This window comes from Hyperolius riggenbachi, chromosome 2, assembly GCF_040937935.1.
Source record: "Hyperolius riggenbachi isolate aHypRig1 chromosome 2, aHypRig1.pri, whole genome shotgun sequence".
In the NCBI taxonomy this organism is placed as follows: domain Eukaryota; kingdom Metazoa; phylum Chordata; class Amphibia; order Anura; family Hyperoliidae; genus Hyperolius; species Hyperolius riggenbachi.
In genome coordinates, this window is record NC_090647.1 from 570,391,028 (window position 1) to 570,407,793 (window position 16,766).

Consider the following 16,766-nt stretch of genomic DNA (forward strand, 5'->3'; position numbering starts at 1 on the left):
GGCAGCATTACTCAAGGGAGTCCCTCTGTACAAGGTGCAGCTGTAATGCTGGCAGTAAGGAGTTAATCCTGAGGGCACATTCCTGGCATTCCCTCCCCCTCCTCCTGTGCTGATCCCTGGTTATCCTACAACCAAAATATCTGCAGGATCTGATCCCTTCCAACACACACAGCACTGATTGTTGCTGGAAAACAACCCCGTATAGACACAACAAGAGCTAGTATTGCACCAACACACATGTAACACGTGAGCTGCACATTACAGCACATGCTACTGCACACACTACCGCACACGCTACTGCACATTACAGCACACGCTACTGCACACAATACCGCACACGCTACTGCACATTACAGCACATGCTACTGCACATTACCGCACACGCTACTGCACATTACAGCACACGCTACTGCACATTACAGCACACGCTACTGCACATTACCGCACATGCTACTGCACATTACAGCACATGCTACTGCACATTACCGCACACGCTACTGCACATTACAGCACACGCTACTGCACATTACCGCACATGCTACTGCACATTACAGCACATGCTACTGCACATTACCGCACACGCTACTGCACACACTACCGCACACGCTAAGACACACTACCGCACACGCTACTGCACATTACCGCACACGCTACCACACAGAGTGCCTGGAGGGGCTGACATCCACAGTAAAACAAAATAAAGCAGCGTGACATTCTGCACCATGTACTGTGCTATGGAGAGGGGAGGAGCAGCATGTACTGTGCTATGGAGAGGGGAGGAGCAGCATGTACTGTGCTATGGAGAGGGGAGGAGCAGCATGTACTGTGCTATGGAGAGGGGAGGAGCAGCATGTACTGTGCTATGGAGAGGGGAGGAGCAGCATGTACTGTGCTATGGAGAGGGGAGGAGCAGCATGTACTGTGCTATGGAGAGGGGAGGAGCAGCATGTACTGTGCTATGGAGAGGGGAGGAGCAGCATGTACTGTGCTATGGAGAGGGGAGGAGCAGCATGTACTGTGCTATGGAGAGGGGAGGAGCAGCATGTACTGTGCTATGGAGAGGGGAGGAGCAGCATGTACTGTGCTATGGAGAGGGGAGGAGCAGCATGTACTGTGCTATGGAGAGGGGAGGAGCAGCATGTACTGTGCTATGGAGAGGGGAGGAGCAGCATGTACTGTGCTATGGAGAGGGGAGGAGCAGCATGTACTGTGCTATGGAGAGGAGCAGGATATACTGTGCTATGGAGAGAAGCAGCATGTACTGTGCTATGGAGAGGGGAGAGGAGCAGCATGTACTGTGCTATGGAGAGGGGAGGAGCAGCATGTACTGTGCTATGGAGAGGAGCAGCATGTACTGTACTATGGAGAGGGGAGGAGCAGCATGTACTGTGCTATGGAGAGGAGCAGGATATACTGTGCTATGGAGAGAAGTAGCATGTACTGTGCTATGGAGAGGGGAGAGGAGCAGCATGTACTGTGCTATGGAGAGGGGAGGAGCAGCATGTACTGTACTATGGAGAGGGGAGGAGCAGCATGTACTGTACTATGGAGAGGGGAGGAGCAGCATGTACTGTACTATGGAGAGGGGAGGAGCAGCATGTACTGTACTATGGAGAGGAGCAGCATGTACTGTACTATGGAGAGGGGATTAGGAGCAGCATGTACTGTGCTATGGAGAGGGGAGGAGCAGCATGTACTGTACTATGGAGAGGAGCAGGATGTACTGTGCTATGGAGAGGAGCAGCATGTACTGTGCTATGGAGAGGGGAGAGGAGCATGTACTGTACTATGGAGAGGAGCAGGATGTACTGTGCTATGGAGAGGAGCAGGATGTACTGTGCTATGGAGAGGGGAGGAGCAGCATGTACTGTGCTATGGAGAGGGGGAGGAGCAGCATGTACTGTACTATGGAGAGAGGAGAGGAGCAGCATGTACTGTACTATGGAGAGGGGATTAGGAGCAGCATGTACTGTGCTATGGAGAGAGGAGAGGAGCAGCATGTACTGTACTATGGAGAGAGGAGAGGAGCAGCATGTACTGTACTATGGAGAGGGGATTAGGAGCAGCATGTACTGTGCTATGGAGAGGGGGAGGAGCAGCATGTACTGTACTATGGAGAGGGGAGAGGAGCACCATGTACTGTACTATGGAGAGGGGAGAGCAGTAGCATGTGTACTGTACTATGGAGAGGGAAGGGAGCAGCATGTACTGTACTATGGAGAGGGGAGGAGGCTACATGTACTGTCCTATGGAGAGGCAGGAGGCTGCATGTACTGTGCTATGGAGAGGGGAGGAGCAACATGTACTGTACTATGGAGAGGGGAGAGGAGCAGCATGTACTGTGCTATGGAGAGGAGCAGCATGTACTGTGCTATGGAGAGGAGCAGCATGTACTGTGCTATGGAGAGGAGGAGCAGCATGTACTGTGCTATGGAGAGGAGCAGCATGTACTGTGCTATGGAGAGGAGAGGAGGAGCAGCATGTACTGTGCTATGGAGAGGGGGAGGAGCAGCATGTACTGTACTATGGAGAGGGGAGAGGAGCACCATGTACTGTGCTATGGAGAGGAGAGGAGGAGGAGCATGTACTGTACTATGGAGAGGGGAGGGGCAGCATGTACTGTACTATGGAGAGGGAAGGGAGCAGCATGTACTGTACTATGGAGAGGGGAGGAGAGGGAGCAGGCTACATGTACTGTCCTATGGAGAGGCAGGAGGCTGCATGTACTGTGCTATGGAGAGGCAGGAGGCTGCATGTACTGTGCTATGGAGAGGGGAGAGGAGCAGCATGTACTGTACTATGGAGAGGGGAGGAGCAGCATGTACTGTGCTATGGAGAGGGGAGAGGAGCAGCATGTACTGTGCTATGGAGAGGGGAGGAGCAGCATGTACTGTGCTATGGAGAGGGGAGGAGCAGCATGTACTGTGCTATGGAGAGGGGAGGATCAGCATGTACTGTGCTATGGAGAGGAGCAGGATATACTGTGCTATGGAGAGAAGCAGCATGTACTGTGCTATGGAGAGGGGAGAGGAGCAGCATGTACTGTGCTATGGAGAGGGGAGGAGCAGCATGTACTGTACTATGGAGAGGGGAGGAGCAGCATGTACTGTACTATGGAGAGGGGAGGAGCAGCATGTACTGTACTATGGAGAGGGGAGGAGCAGCATGTACTGTACTATGGAGAGGAGCAGCATGTACTGTACTATGGAGAGGGGATTAGGAGCAGCATGTACTGTGCTATGGAGAGGGGAGGAGCAGCATGTACTGTACTATGGAGAGGAGCAGGATGTACTGTGCTATGGAGAGGAGCAGCATGTACTGTGCTATGGAGAGGGGAGAGGAGCAGGATGTACTGTGCTATGGAGAGGGGAGGAGCAGCATGTACTGTGCTATGGAGAGGGGGAGGAGCAGCATGTACTGTAGTATGGAGAGAGGAGAGGAGCAGCATGTACTGTACTATGGAGAGGGGATTAGGAGCAGCATGTACTGTGCTATGGAGAGAGGAGAGGAGCAGCATGTACTGTACTATGGAGAGAGGAGAGGAGCAGCATGTACTGTACTATGGAGAGGGGATTAGGAGCAGCATGTACTGTGCTATGGAGAGGGGGAGGAGCAGCATGTACTGTACTATGGAGAGGGGAGAGGAGCACCATGTACTGTACTATGGAGAGGGGAGAGCAGTAGCATGTGTACTGTACTATGGAGAGGGAAGGGAGCAGCATGTACTGTACTATGGAGAGGGGAGGAGGCTACATGTACTGTCCTATGGAGAGGCAGGAGGCTGCATGTACTGTGCTATGGAGAGGGGAGGAGCAACATGTACTGTACTATGGAGAGGGGAGAGGAGCAGCATGTACTGTGCTATGGAGAGGAGCAGCATGTACTGTGCTATGGAGAGGAGCAGCATGTACTGTGCTATGGAGAGGAGGAGCAGCATGTACTGTGCTATGGAGAGGAGCAGCATGTACTGTGCTATGGAGAGGAGAGGAGGAGCAGCATGTACTGTGCTATGGAGAGGGGAAGGAGCAGCATGTACTGTACTATGGAGAGGGGAGAGGAGCACCATGTACTGTGCTATGGAGAGGAGAGGAGGAGGAGCATGTACTGTACTATGGAGAGGGGAGGGGCAGCATGTACTGTACTATGGAGAGGGAAGGGAGCAGCATGTACTGTACTATGGAGAGGGGAGGAGAGGGAGCAGGCTACATGTACTGTCCTATGGGGAGGCAGGAGGCTGCATGTACTGTGCTATGGAGAGGCAGGAGGCTGCATGTACTGTGCTATGGAGAGGGGAGAGGAGCAGCATGTACTGTACTATGGAGAGGGGAGGAGCAGCATGTACTGTGCTATGGAGAGGGGAGAGGAGCAGCATGTACTGTGCTATGGAGAGGGGAGGAGCAGCATGTACTGTGCTATGGAGAGGGGAGGAGCAGCATGTACTGTGCTATGGAGAGGGGAGGAGCAGCATGTACTGTGCTATGGAGAGGAGCAGGATATACTGTGCTATGGAGAGGAGCAGCATGTACTGTGCTATGGAGAGGGGAGGAGCAGCATGTACTGTACTATGGAGAGGGGAGGAGCAGCATGTACTGTACTATGGAGAGGGGAGGAGCAGCATGTACTGTACTATGGAGAGGGGAGGAGCAGCATGTACTGTACTATGGAGAGGAGCAGCATGTACTGTACTATGGAGAGGGGATTAGGAGCAGCATGTACTGTGCTATGGAGAGGGGAGGAGCAGCATGTACTGTACTATGGAGAGGAGCAGGATGTACTGTGCTATGGAGAGGAGCAGCATGTACTGTGCTATGGAGAGGGGAGAGGAGCAGGATGTACTGTGCTATGGAGAGGGGAGGAGCAGCATGTACTGTGCTATGGAGAGGGGGAGGAGCAGCATGTACTGTACTATGGAGAGAGGAGAGGAGCAGCATGTACTGTACTATGGAGAGGGGATTAGGAGCAGCATGTACTGTGCTATGGAGAGAGGAGAGGAGCAGCATGTACTGTACTATGGAGAGAGGAGAGGAGCAGCATGTACTGTACTATGGAGAGGGGATTAGGAGCAGCATGTACTGTGCTATGGAGAGGGGGAGGAGCAGCATGTACTGTACTATGGAGAGGGGAGAGGAGCACCATGTACTGTACTATGGAGAGGGGAGAGCAGTAGCATGTGTACTGTACTATGGAGAGGGAAGGGAGCAGCATGTACTGTACTATGGAGAGGGGAGGAGGCTACATGTACTGTCCTATGGAGAGGCAGGAGGCTGCATGTACTGTGCTATGGAGAGGGGAGGAGCAACATGTACTGTACTATGGAGAGGGGAGAGGAGCAGCATGTACTGTGCTATGGAGAGGAGCAGCATGTACTGTGCTATGGAGAGGAGCAGCATGTACTGTGCTATGGAGAGGAGGAGCAGCATGTACTGTGCTATGGAGAGGAGCAGCATGTACTGTGCTATGGAGAGGAGAGGAGGAGCAGCATGTACTGTGCTATGGAGAGGGGGAGGAGCAGCATGTACTGTACTATGGAGAGGGGAGAGGAGCACCATGTACTGTGCTATGGAGAGGAGAGGAGGAGGAGCATGTACTGTACTATGGAGAGGGGAGGGGCAGCATGTACTGTACTATGGAGAGGGAAGGGAGCAGCATGTACTGTACTATGGAGAGGGGAGGAGAGGGAGCAGGCTACATGTACTGTCCTATGGAGAGGCAGGAGGCTGCATGTACTGTGCTATGGAGAGGCAGGAGGCTGCATGTACTGTGCTATGGAGAGGGGAGAGGAGCAGCATGTACTGTACTATGGAGAGGGGAGGAGCAGCATGTACTGTGCTATGGAGAGGGGAGAGGAGCAGCATGTACTGTGCTATGGAGAGGGGAGAGGAGCAGCATGTACTGTACTATGGAGAGGGGAGAGGAGCAGCATGTACTGTGCTATGGAGAGGGGATTAGGAGCAGCATGTACTGTGCTATGGAGAGGGGAGAGGAGCAGCATGTACTGTACTATGGAAAGGGGAGAGGAGCAGCATGTACTGTACTATGGAGAGGGGAGAGGAGCAGCATGTACTGTGCTATGGAGAGGGGAGAGGAGCAGCATGTACTGTGCTATGGAGAGGGGAGAGGAGCAGCATGTACTGTGCTATAGAGAGGCAGGAGGCTGCATGTACTGTGCTATGGAGAGGGGAGAGGAGCAGCATGTACTGTGCTATGGAGAGAGGAGAGGAGCAGCATGTACTGTGCTATGGAGAGAGGAGAGGAGCAGCATGTACTGTACTATGGAGAGGAGAGAGGAGCAGCATGTACTGTACAATGGAGAGGGGAGGAGCAGCATGTACTGTACTATGGAGAGGGGAGGAGGGGCAGCATGTACTGTACTATGGAGAGGGGAGGAGCAGCATGTACTGTGCTATGGAGAGAGGAGCAGCATGTACTGTGCTATGGAGAGGGGAGAGGAGCAGCATGTACTGTACAATGGAGAGGGGAGGGGCAGCATGTACTGTACTATGGAGAGGGGAGGGGCAGCATGTACTGTACTATGGAGAGGGGAGGAGCAGCATGTACTGTACTATGGAGAGGGGAGGAGCAGCATGTACTGTGCTATGGAGAGGGGTGAGAAGCAGCATGTACTGTACTATGGAGAGGGGATTAGAAGCAGCATGTACTGTGCTATGGAGAGAGGAGAGGAGGAGCATGTACTGTGCTATGGAGAGGGGTGAGGAGCAGCATGTACTGTGCTATGGAGAGGGGATTAGGAGCATGTACTGTGCTATGGAGAGGGGAGAGGAGCAGCATGTACTGTACTATGGAGAGGAGCAGCATGTACTGTGCTATGGAGAGGAGCAGCATGTACTGTGCTATGGAGAGGGGAGAGGAGCAGGATGTACTGTGCTGTGGAGAGGGGAGAGGAGCAGCATGTACTGTGCTATGGAGAGGGGATTAGGAGCAGCATGTACTGTGCTATGGAGAGAGGAGAGGAGGAGCATGTACTGTGCTATGGAGAGGGGAGAGGAGCAGCATGTACTGTGCTGTGGAGAGGGGAGAGGAGCAGCATGTACTGTGCTATGGAGAGGGAAGAGGAGCAGCATGTACTGTGCTATGGAGAGGGGAGAGCAGTAGCATGTACTGTACAATGGAGAGGGGATTATGAGCAGCTTGTACTGTGCTATGGAGAGGGGATTAGGAGCAGCATGTACTGTGCTATGGAGAGAGGAGAGGAGGAGCATGTACTGTGCTATGGAGAGGGGATTAGGAGCAGCATGTACTGTGCTATGGAGAGATGAGGAGCATGTACTGTGCTATGGAGAGGGGAGAGGAGCAGCATGTACTGTGCTATGGAGAGGGGAGAGGAGGAGCATGTACTGTGCTATGGCGAGGGGAGAGCAGTAGCATGTACTGTGCTATGGAGAGAGGAGAGGAGCAGCATGTACTGTACAATGGAGAGGGGATTATGAGCAGCTTGTACTGTGCTATGGAGAGGGGATTAGGAGCAGCATGTACTGTGCTATGGAGAGAGGAGAGGAGGAGCATGTACTGTGCTATGGAGAGGGGATTAGGAGCAGCATGTACTGTGCTATGGAGAGAGGAGGAGCATGTACTGTGCTATGGAGAGGGGAGAGGAGCAGCATGTACTGTGCTATGGAGAGGGGAGAGGAGGAGCATGTACTGTGCTATGGAGAGGGGAGGAGGAACAGCATGTACTGTGCTATGGAGAGGGGAGGAGCAGCATGTACTGTGCTATGGAGAGGGGAGGAGCAGCATGTACTGTACTATGGAGAGGGGAGGTGCAGCATGCACTGTGCTATGGAGAGGAGCAGCATGTGCTGTACTATGGAGAGGGGAGGAGGAACAGCATGTACTGTGTTATGGAGAGAGGAGCAGCATGTACTGTACAATGGAGAGGGGATTATGAGCAGCTTGTACTGTGCTATGGAGAGAGGAGAGGAGGAGCATGTACTGTGCTATGGAGAGAGGAGAGGAGGAGCATGTACTGTACTATGGAGAGGGGAGAGCAGTAGCATGTACTGTGCTATGGAGAGGGGAGAGGAGCAGCATGTGCTGTACTATGGAGAGGGGAGGAGGAGCAGCATGTACTGTGTTATGGAGAGGGGAGAGCAGTAGCATGTACTGTGCTATAGATAGGGGAGAGGAGCAGCAAGCCTGTCAGTGTGGATTTACCATCTGAAGACAGAGACTGCCCAGCCCCAGATGACCAAGCTTCTGTTGGGAGTCCTGCATCAATGTGTAATCCAGCTCCAAGGCCAGGGTTAGAGGATTCATCTTTTACAGAAAGTCCGCCCAAAGTACCCCCAGTTTGAGTAGTACCACTGTAGTAGCCTTTCTTGACAAAACGCAAAGCTTGAATCCTGGAAACCATAAAACAATCCCACGATTAGTCTCTGAAATCAGAATCACTTGCCAGAAGCTCTTGGGCCATGCCAAACTTCTTCAGTTGTCGAAGAAAGAATAGTCTCTGCTGCACTTTATTTTGGGGGCTGGCGGTGTTGGCCTTCCAGGTCAGGTCATTGGAGATGGTTGTGCCCAGGAGGTGAACGGATGGTACGCTGATGACTTCCGTACCATACATGAAGATTGGCGGTGGGGGTGGGGGCATGCTTCCTAATGTCAATGATCATCTGTACTGTTTTGGCCGTGTTGAGGACCAGCTTGTTCTCCCTGCACCAGTGGCCTATTCTGGCAGCCTGCTGGCGGTATGCCTGCTCGTCATTTTTGGTACTGAGGCCAACTATAGTGGTGTTGTCAGCTTGATGACTTTGACAGAGTCTGCCTTGTATCTGCAGTTGTTTGTCTAGAGGGGAACACGATCGGTGACAGGATGCAGCCTTGTGGGGCCGTGTGTTGGTAACCCTTGGTTGTGAGGAGATGGCACCCAGCTTGATGACTTGGAATCTATTGGTGAGGAAGTCCGTGACCACAGGCATAGGGAAAGGTAGACCTCCAGTGCTGCAAAGATCACCAACCACTATCCATAGTAGAGAGGATAAAGGTTTTAGAAAGTTGTTAAACCACCTATTATTACAGTATTATTGATCTATAAAGCACCAACATATTCCGTGGCGCTGTACAAAGTAAGAAAACAATAAGCGGTACATAAAGGGGCCCAACTAGAGCCAACATATGTCATCACTTTTTAGACTTAGACGACAGAATGCATGGCACCCTCCATATCCCCCCGTCTTAGGCCCGGTTCACATTAGCGTTTTTTGTGGCTCGGAACCGGAATGTATACAGTACAAATGGAACGGATGTGAAAGGATCCAATGTTAACCTCTGGATCCATTCACATGCGTCCGTTGGTACGGAAAAGTTCCGTACGTTTCCGGTCCCTGGATCTAAAAATTGCTGCAGGCCCTAATTTTCAGGACCGTTCTGCCCAGCGGAACGGATCCGGACAAAAAATGCTGCAGCATTGGGGCAATGGAAAACTGAAGGTTTATTCACACTAGTGAAGAAACGGACCGTTCCATGGGGGATGGGGGCATGGGCTGACGCGGGTGAGGGGAGGGTGCAGCAGCCGGGCGGGTGGGTGAGGGAGGGTTTATACATACCTAATCTTCTGTAGCAGCCGGCGGTAGAGGCTTCCATCTTCTTCCGTGTCATGGGACTACATGACGTGTCATGTGACTAGTCACATGACGCGCTGTGAAGTCACAGCGGAAGAAGAGGAAGCCTCTACCGCAGCCTGCTACAGAAGATTAGGTATGTATTTGCGGGCGAATTTGAGCCAATCATTGATCAGATCCGTTTTCACTTTTAATTTTAATGTGAACCTGGCTGCGGACATAGCCATCCGGATCCAGTGAAGCGGAAACCGGATCCGCTCACCAAATCCTTTTGGCTCGAAACGCCAATGTGAACCGGGCCTTAGGCTACATACACACTTCAGATAAAAGTCTTTGGAAAATGAAAGATCACAGACCAATGTTACCCCCTTCCATGTAGTATGAGAGCCATACTCTACACAGTCTATTCTATGGAGCTGCACTCCCCATCAGACAGAAATCTTACCCCCTTCCATGTAGTATCAGAGCCACACCTACACAGTCTATTCTATGGAGCTGCACTCCCCATCAGACAGAAATCTTACCACCCTCCATGTAGTATGAGAGCCACACCTACACAGTCTATTCTATGGAGCTAAACTCCTCATCAGACAGAAATCTTACCCCCTTCCATGTAGTATGAGAGCCACACCTACACAGTCTATTCTATGGAGCTGCACTCCCCATCAGACAGAAATCTTACCCCCTTCCATGTAGTATGAGAGCCACACCTACACAGTCTATTCTATGGAGCTGAACTCCCCATCAGACAGAAATCTTACCCCCTTCCATGTAGTATGAGAGCCACACCTACACAGTCTATTCTATGGAGCTGCACTCCCCATCAGACAGAGATCTTACCCCCTTCCATGTAGTATGAGAGCCACACCTACACAGTCTATTCTATGGAGCTGCACTCCCCATCACACAGAGATCTTACCCCCTTCCATGTAGTATGAGAGCCACACCTACACAGTCTATTCTATGGAGCTGCACTCCCCATCACACAGAGATCTTACCCCCTTCCATGTAGTATGAGAGCCACACCTACACAGTCTATTCTATGGAGCTGCACTCCCCATCAGACAGAGATCTTACCCCCTTCCATGTAGTATGAGAGCCACACCTACACAGTCTATTCTATGGAGCTGCACTCCCCATCAGACAGAGATCTTACCCCCTTCCATGTAGTATGAGAGCCACACCTACACAGTCTATTCTATGGAGCTGCACTCTCCATCAGACAGAGATCTTACCCCCTTCCATGTAGTATGAGAGCCATACCTACACAGTCTATTCTATGGAGCTGCACTCTCCATCAGACAGAGATCTTACCCCCTTCCATGTAGTATGAGAGCCACACCTACACAGTCTATTCTATGGAGCTGCACTCCCCATCAGACAGAAATCTTACCCCCTTCCATGTAGTATGAGAGCCACACCTACACAGTCTATTCTATGGAGCTGCACTCCCCATCAGACAGAAATCTTACCCCCTTCCATGTAGTATGAGAGCCACACCTACACAGTCTATTCTATGGAGCTGCACTCCCCATCAGACAGACCTGGGGCTGGAGATCAACCAATCAGGAAGCTTTAAACCAGCAGTACAGGCCCTGAAAGACAAAGCCCGCAGAACATTTTATGCCATCAGAAGACAGCTTTACCACCTAAAACCACCAGTGAGAGTGTGGGCAAAGATATTCGACAGCATCATCACCCCAATCCTGCTCTATAGCAGTGAGGTATGGGGCCCGGTCACCTACCCTGACCAATCAAAATGGGACTCCAGCCCAACAGAAATCTTCCATCTAGAGTTCTGCAAGTATCTCCTCCAAGTCCATCGAAGCACTTCAAACTCAGCTTGCCGGGCAGAGCTAGGCAGGTTCCCACTATGGCTTACTATCCAGCAGAGGGCACTCTCATACTGGGCGCATATACAGAGCAGCAACCCCAGCACTTACCACCATAAAGCCTCACTGAGCCAGGGGGGCGAGGCCATACCACGCGCTCTCAAGCAAAGCATCAGCAGCCAGCCCAGCCAAGGCCACCAACACAGGCTGACAAAAGCCCAAATAAAACAGACTATAGAAAGCTGCAAGGAACGATACATAGAGGAATGGAGAAGTGACATAAAGAATTCCAAGAAACTCGCTGTCTATCAATCACTACAGAGGGAGTACACAATGGCTCCATATCTGGGGAGGCTACATCACCACAAAGACAGACAGGTCTTGAGTTTGTACCGTCTGAGTGCCCACAGCCTGGAGATAGAGACAGGGCGAGACAGACAGACATGGAAGCCCCGGGAGGAGAGACTGCAGACAATGCGACCAGGAGGTCTTGGAGGATGAGGCCCACTTCCTGCTACACTGCAGCAAATATGCACCTGTGAGGACCGCCCACTTCCAGAGACTCTCCGCCCACATCCAGGATTTTACCTCCACAGATGAGGAGCGGAAACTCTACATCCTACTGGGGGAGGAGGAAACAACCGTGCAAATAGCTGCCTGATATGTCACAGCCTGCCACCAACTGAGAGGAACATGATACCACATGGACTGTATTCCCCCCCAATACCCCCCTATGGACTGTATATCCCAGTCCCCCATGCTGCCCCTTACATCATCCACACACCTATGGACTATATACCCCAACCCCCTATATCCTTCCCTATTCCCACAAACCCCCCCCCCATGTTAATGTTTTGTCTTGTTTTGCTTTGGCAATGCTAAATGTATTTGGTCCTGCCAATAAAGCTTTTTTGGATTTGGATTTGGATTTGGAGATCTTACCCCCTTCCATGTAGTATGAGAGCCACACCTACACAGTCTATTCTATGGAGCTGCACTCCCCATCAGACAGAAATCTTACCCCCTTCCATGTAGTATGAGAGCCACACCTACACAGTCTATTCTATGGAGCTGCACTCCCCATCAGACAGAAATCTTACCCCCTTCCATGTAGTATGAGAGCCACACCTACACAGTCTATTCTATGGAGCTGCACTCCCCATCAGACAGAAATCTTACCCCCTTCCATGTAGTATGAGAGCCATACCTACACAGTCTATTCTATGGAGCTGCACTCTCCATCAGACAGAGATCTTACCCCCTTCCATGTAGTATGAGAGCCACACCTACACAGTCTATTCTATGGAGCTGCACTCTCCATCAGACAGAAATCTTACCCCCTTCCATGTAGTATGAGAGCCATACCTACACAGTCTATTCTATGGAGCTGCACTCCCCATCAGACATAAATCTTACCACCCTCCATGTAGTATGAGAGCCACACCTACAGTCTATTCTATGGAGCTGCACTCCCCATCAGACAGAAATCTTACCCCCTTCCATGTAGTATGAGAGCCACACTTACACAGTCTATTCTATGGAGCTGCACTCCCCATCAGACAGAGATCTTACCCCCTTCCATGTAGTATGAGAGCCACACCTACACAGTCTATTCTATGGAGCTGCACTCCCCATCAGACAGAGATCTTACCCCCTTCCATGTAGTATGAGAGCCACACCTACACAGTCTATTCTATGGAGCTGCACTCCCCATCAGACAGAGATCTTACCCCCTTCCATGTAGTATGAGAGCCACACCTACACAGTCTATTCTATGGAGCTGCACTCCCCATCAGACAGAGATCTTACCCCCTTCCATGTAGTATGAGAGCCACACCTACACAGTCTATTCTATGGAGCTGCACTCCCCATCAGATAAAATCTTTGCAAGATGCTGCACACAAAGATGCCTGTACACATGATCAGTATCTGCAAAATGCATTCATAGTCTATGATATCTGCAGATCCTCATACACACCTTGTTTAACAGACATTCATCTGCAGATCAGACAATCATCTGCAGATCTGAAGATCCATCCTGGTGGATCTGATCTGCAGATGAATGTCTGTTAAACAAGGTGTGTATGATGATCTGCAGATATCATAGACTATGAATGCAATTTGCAGGAACGGATCTTTTGCAGATACTGATCTGTTGCATGTGTACAGCATCTGTGTGTGCAGCATCTTGCAAAGATTTCTATCTGATGGGGAGTTCAGCTCCATAGAATAGACTGTGTAGGTATGGCTCTCATACTACATGGAAGGGGGTAAGATTTCTGTCTGATGGGGAGTGCAGCTCCATAGAATAGACTGTGTAGGTGTGGCTCTCATACTACATGGAAGGGGGTAAGATTTCTGTCTGATGGGGAGTGCAGCTCCATAGAATAGACTGTAGGTATGGCTCTCATACTACATGGAAGGGGGTAAGATTTCTGTCTGATGGGGAGTGCAGCTCCATAGAATAGACTGTAGGTATGGCTCTCATACTACATGGAGGGTGGTAAGATTTCTATCTGATGGGGAGTTCAGCTCCATAGAATAGACTGTGTAGGTATGGCTCTCATACTACATGGAAGGGGGTAAGATTTCTATCTGATGGGGAGTGCAGCTCCATAGAATAGACTGTGTAGGTGTGGCTCTCATACTACATGGAAGGGGGTAAGATTTCTGTCTGATGGGGAGTTCAGCTCCATAGAATAGACTGTGTAGAGTATGGCTCTCATACTACATGGAAGGGGGTAAGATCTCTGTCTGATGGGGAGTGCAGCTCCATAGAATAGACTGTGTAGGTGTGGCTCTCACACTACATGGAAGGGGGTAAGATTTCTATCTGATGGGGAGTGCAGCTCCATAGAATAGACTGTGTAGGTATGGCTTTCATACTACATGGAAGGGGGTAAAATTGGTCTGTGATCTTTCATTTTCCAAAGATTTTTATCTCAAGTGTGTATGTAGCCTTAGGCCTGGTTCACATTAGCGTTCGCTGTCCGGATTCGCCTGATCGGATCCGGACCGTATACTGTACAAACGGAACGTACGTTCCGCATAGCAATGCAAAGTCTATGCGGACGTACACATGCGTCTGTTCCGTACAGAACGGAGCCGGATCGGATCCGGACTCCGGACAGTTTTCCAACATGCGCTATTTTTCCGGTCCGGTCATCCGGCCCACGCACCCGGGCCGTATCCTGACCCACCACATGCGGCCATGCTGTGCAATGAGAAACGGAGGTTTCTCATCACACTGGCAATAGGACCGGATGCTTCCAGCACCGGTCCTGTGCCACTTGGGGGGCCCGGACTACACGCCGGTATCCCCCATGCTTGCGGTGCCTTTCTGGCACTGCAATGTATCTAGTTCCGGCTACTTTATTGTAGCCGGAACTGATACATTCCGGATCCGCAACTTGTGCCGCCTTGTGGCCACCGCAGAGACCCGTACGGTCTCTTTGCGGCCCCCGGACCTGGACCCCCGGACACTTGCGGACTCGAACCTTACCCCTCAGTCTCGTGCACACTGCCGGGCATGTCTTATAGCCATTCATGGCCACTGCGGTGAGGTGCGGCAGGGGAGAGTACTGTAACATGACTGGTAAGTATGAAAGGGGCCGAAATTGGATCCTATCACTAATTGGCAGCCAATGAGGAGGAAGAGCGGAAAGAGAGATGAAGGAGACGAGCAGCTGAGTTCAGAACAGATTGGAGCGGTGCCAGTCTGTTAGCTGGTAGTCCACAAAGCAGGATGTTACAATAGTCCAGACAAGAAGATATACAGTGGGTTGCAAAAGTATTCGGCCCCCTTGAAGTTTTCCACATTTTGTCACATTACTGCCACAAACATGCATCAATTTTATTGGAATTCCACGTGAAGACCAATACAAAGTGGTGTACACGTGAGAAGTGGGACGGAAATCATACATGATTCCAAACATTTTTTACAAATAAATAACTGCAAAGTGGGGTGTGTGTAATTATTCAGCCCCCTGAGTCAATACTTTGTAGAACCACCTTTTGCTGCAATTACAGCTGCCAGTCTTTTAGGGTATGTCTCTACCAGCTTTGCACATCTAGAGACTGAAATCCTTGCCCATTCTTCTTTGCAAAACAGCTCCAGCTCAGTCAGATTAGATGGACAGAGTTTGTGAACAGCAGTTTTCAGATCTTGCCACAGATTCTTGATTGGATTTAGATCTGGACTTTGACTGGGCCATTCTAATGCATGGATATGTTTTGTTTTACACCATTCCATTGTTGCCCTGGCTTTATGTTTAGGGTCGTTGTCCTGCTGGAAGGTGAACCTCCGCCCCAGTCTCAAGTCTTTTGCAGACTCCAAGAGGTTTTCTTCCAGGATTGCCCTGTATTTGGCTCCTTCCATCTTCCCATCAACTCTGACCAGCTTCCCTGTCCTTGCTGAAGAGATGCACCCCCCGAGCATGATGCTGCCACCACCATATTTGACAGTAGGGATGGTGTGTTCAGAGTGATGTGCACTGTTTAAGTGGACCCAAATTAAAAATACAAGATTTCAGAAATAAAATCTATTTTCTAAATTATAATAATAAATAGCAGCCTTTTTTCAGCTGCATGATGACAAATATAAATTATTTTACATTTATTGGAGAAACCCCTCCTTTCCTTTCAAATTGCCGGGATTTTTCCGGCAAACTGGTGGAGTAGATGGTGTCTGGCAATGGAGGAATTGCTAATGGCTGCGCTGCCCCCAGTATAACCCTAGCTATGAAAAGAGAAGGGTGAAAAGCATGCACTGAAATGATCATAGGTTTGAAGGAGTGTTTATTTATCTTTGTATGTGTCAGAGTGGTGCAACTAAATATTTTTAATTAAAAAAATGTTTGGTTTGGGTCCGCTTTAAAGAGAACCTGAGGTGGGAATTACTTATACTATTGGGGCACAGAGGCTGGTTGTGCGCACTAAGACCAGCCTCTGTTGCCCCATCGTGTGTCTCCATGTCCCCCATGCTCGCCGCTATACCCCCCGCATTGCTGGCGACACGCAGCGTGTCGCCAGCTCAATGTTTACCTTGCGCTGTCAGTCAGCGCTGCTCCCCTGCCTCCTCCGCATCGGCGCACCCGCCCGTGTCCCTTCCCTCCCGCTGATAGGAGGGAAGTGACGCGGCGGGTGGCGCCGATGCGGAGGAGGCGGGGGAGCGGCGCTGACTGACAGCGCAAGGTAAACATTGAGCTGGCGACACGCTGCGTGTCGCCAGCAATGCGGGGGGTATAGCGGCGAGCAGGGGGGACATGGAGACACACGATGGGGCAACAGAGGCTGGTCTTAGTGCGCACAACCAGCCTCTGTGCCCCAATAGTAAAAGTAATTCCCACCTCGGGTT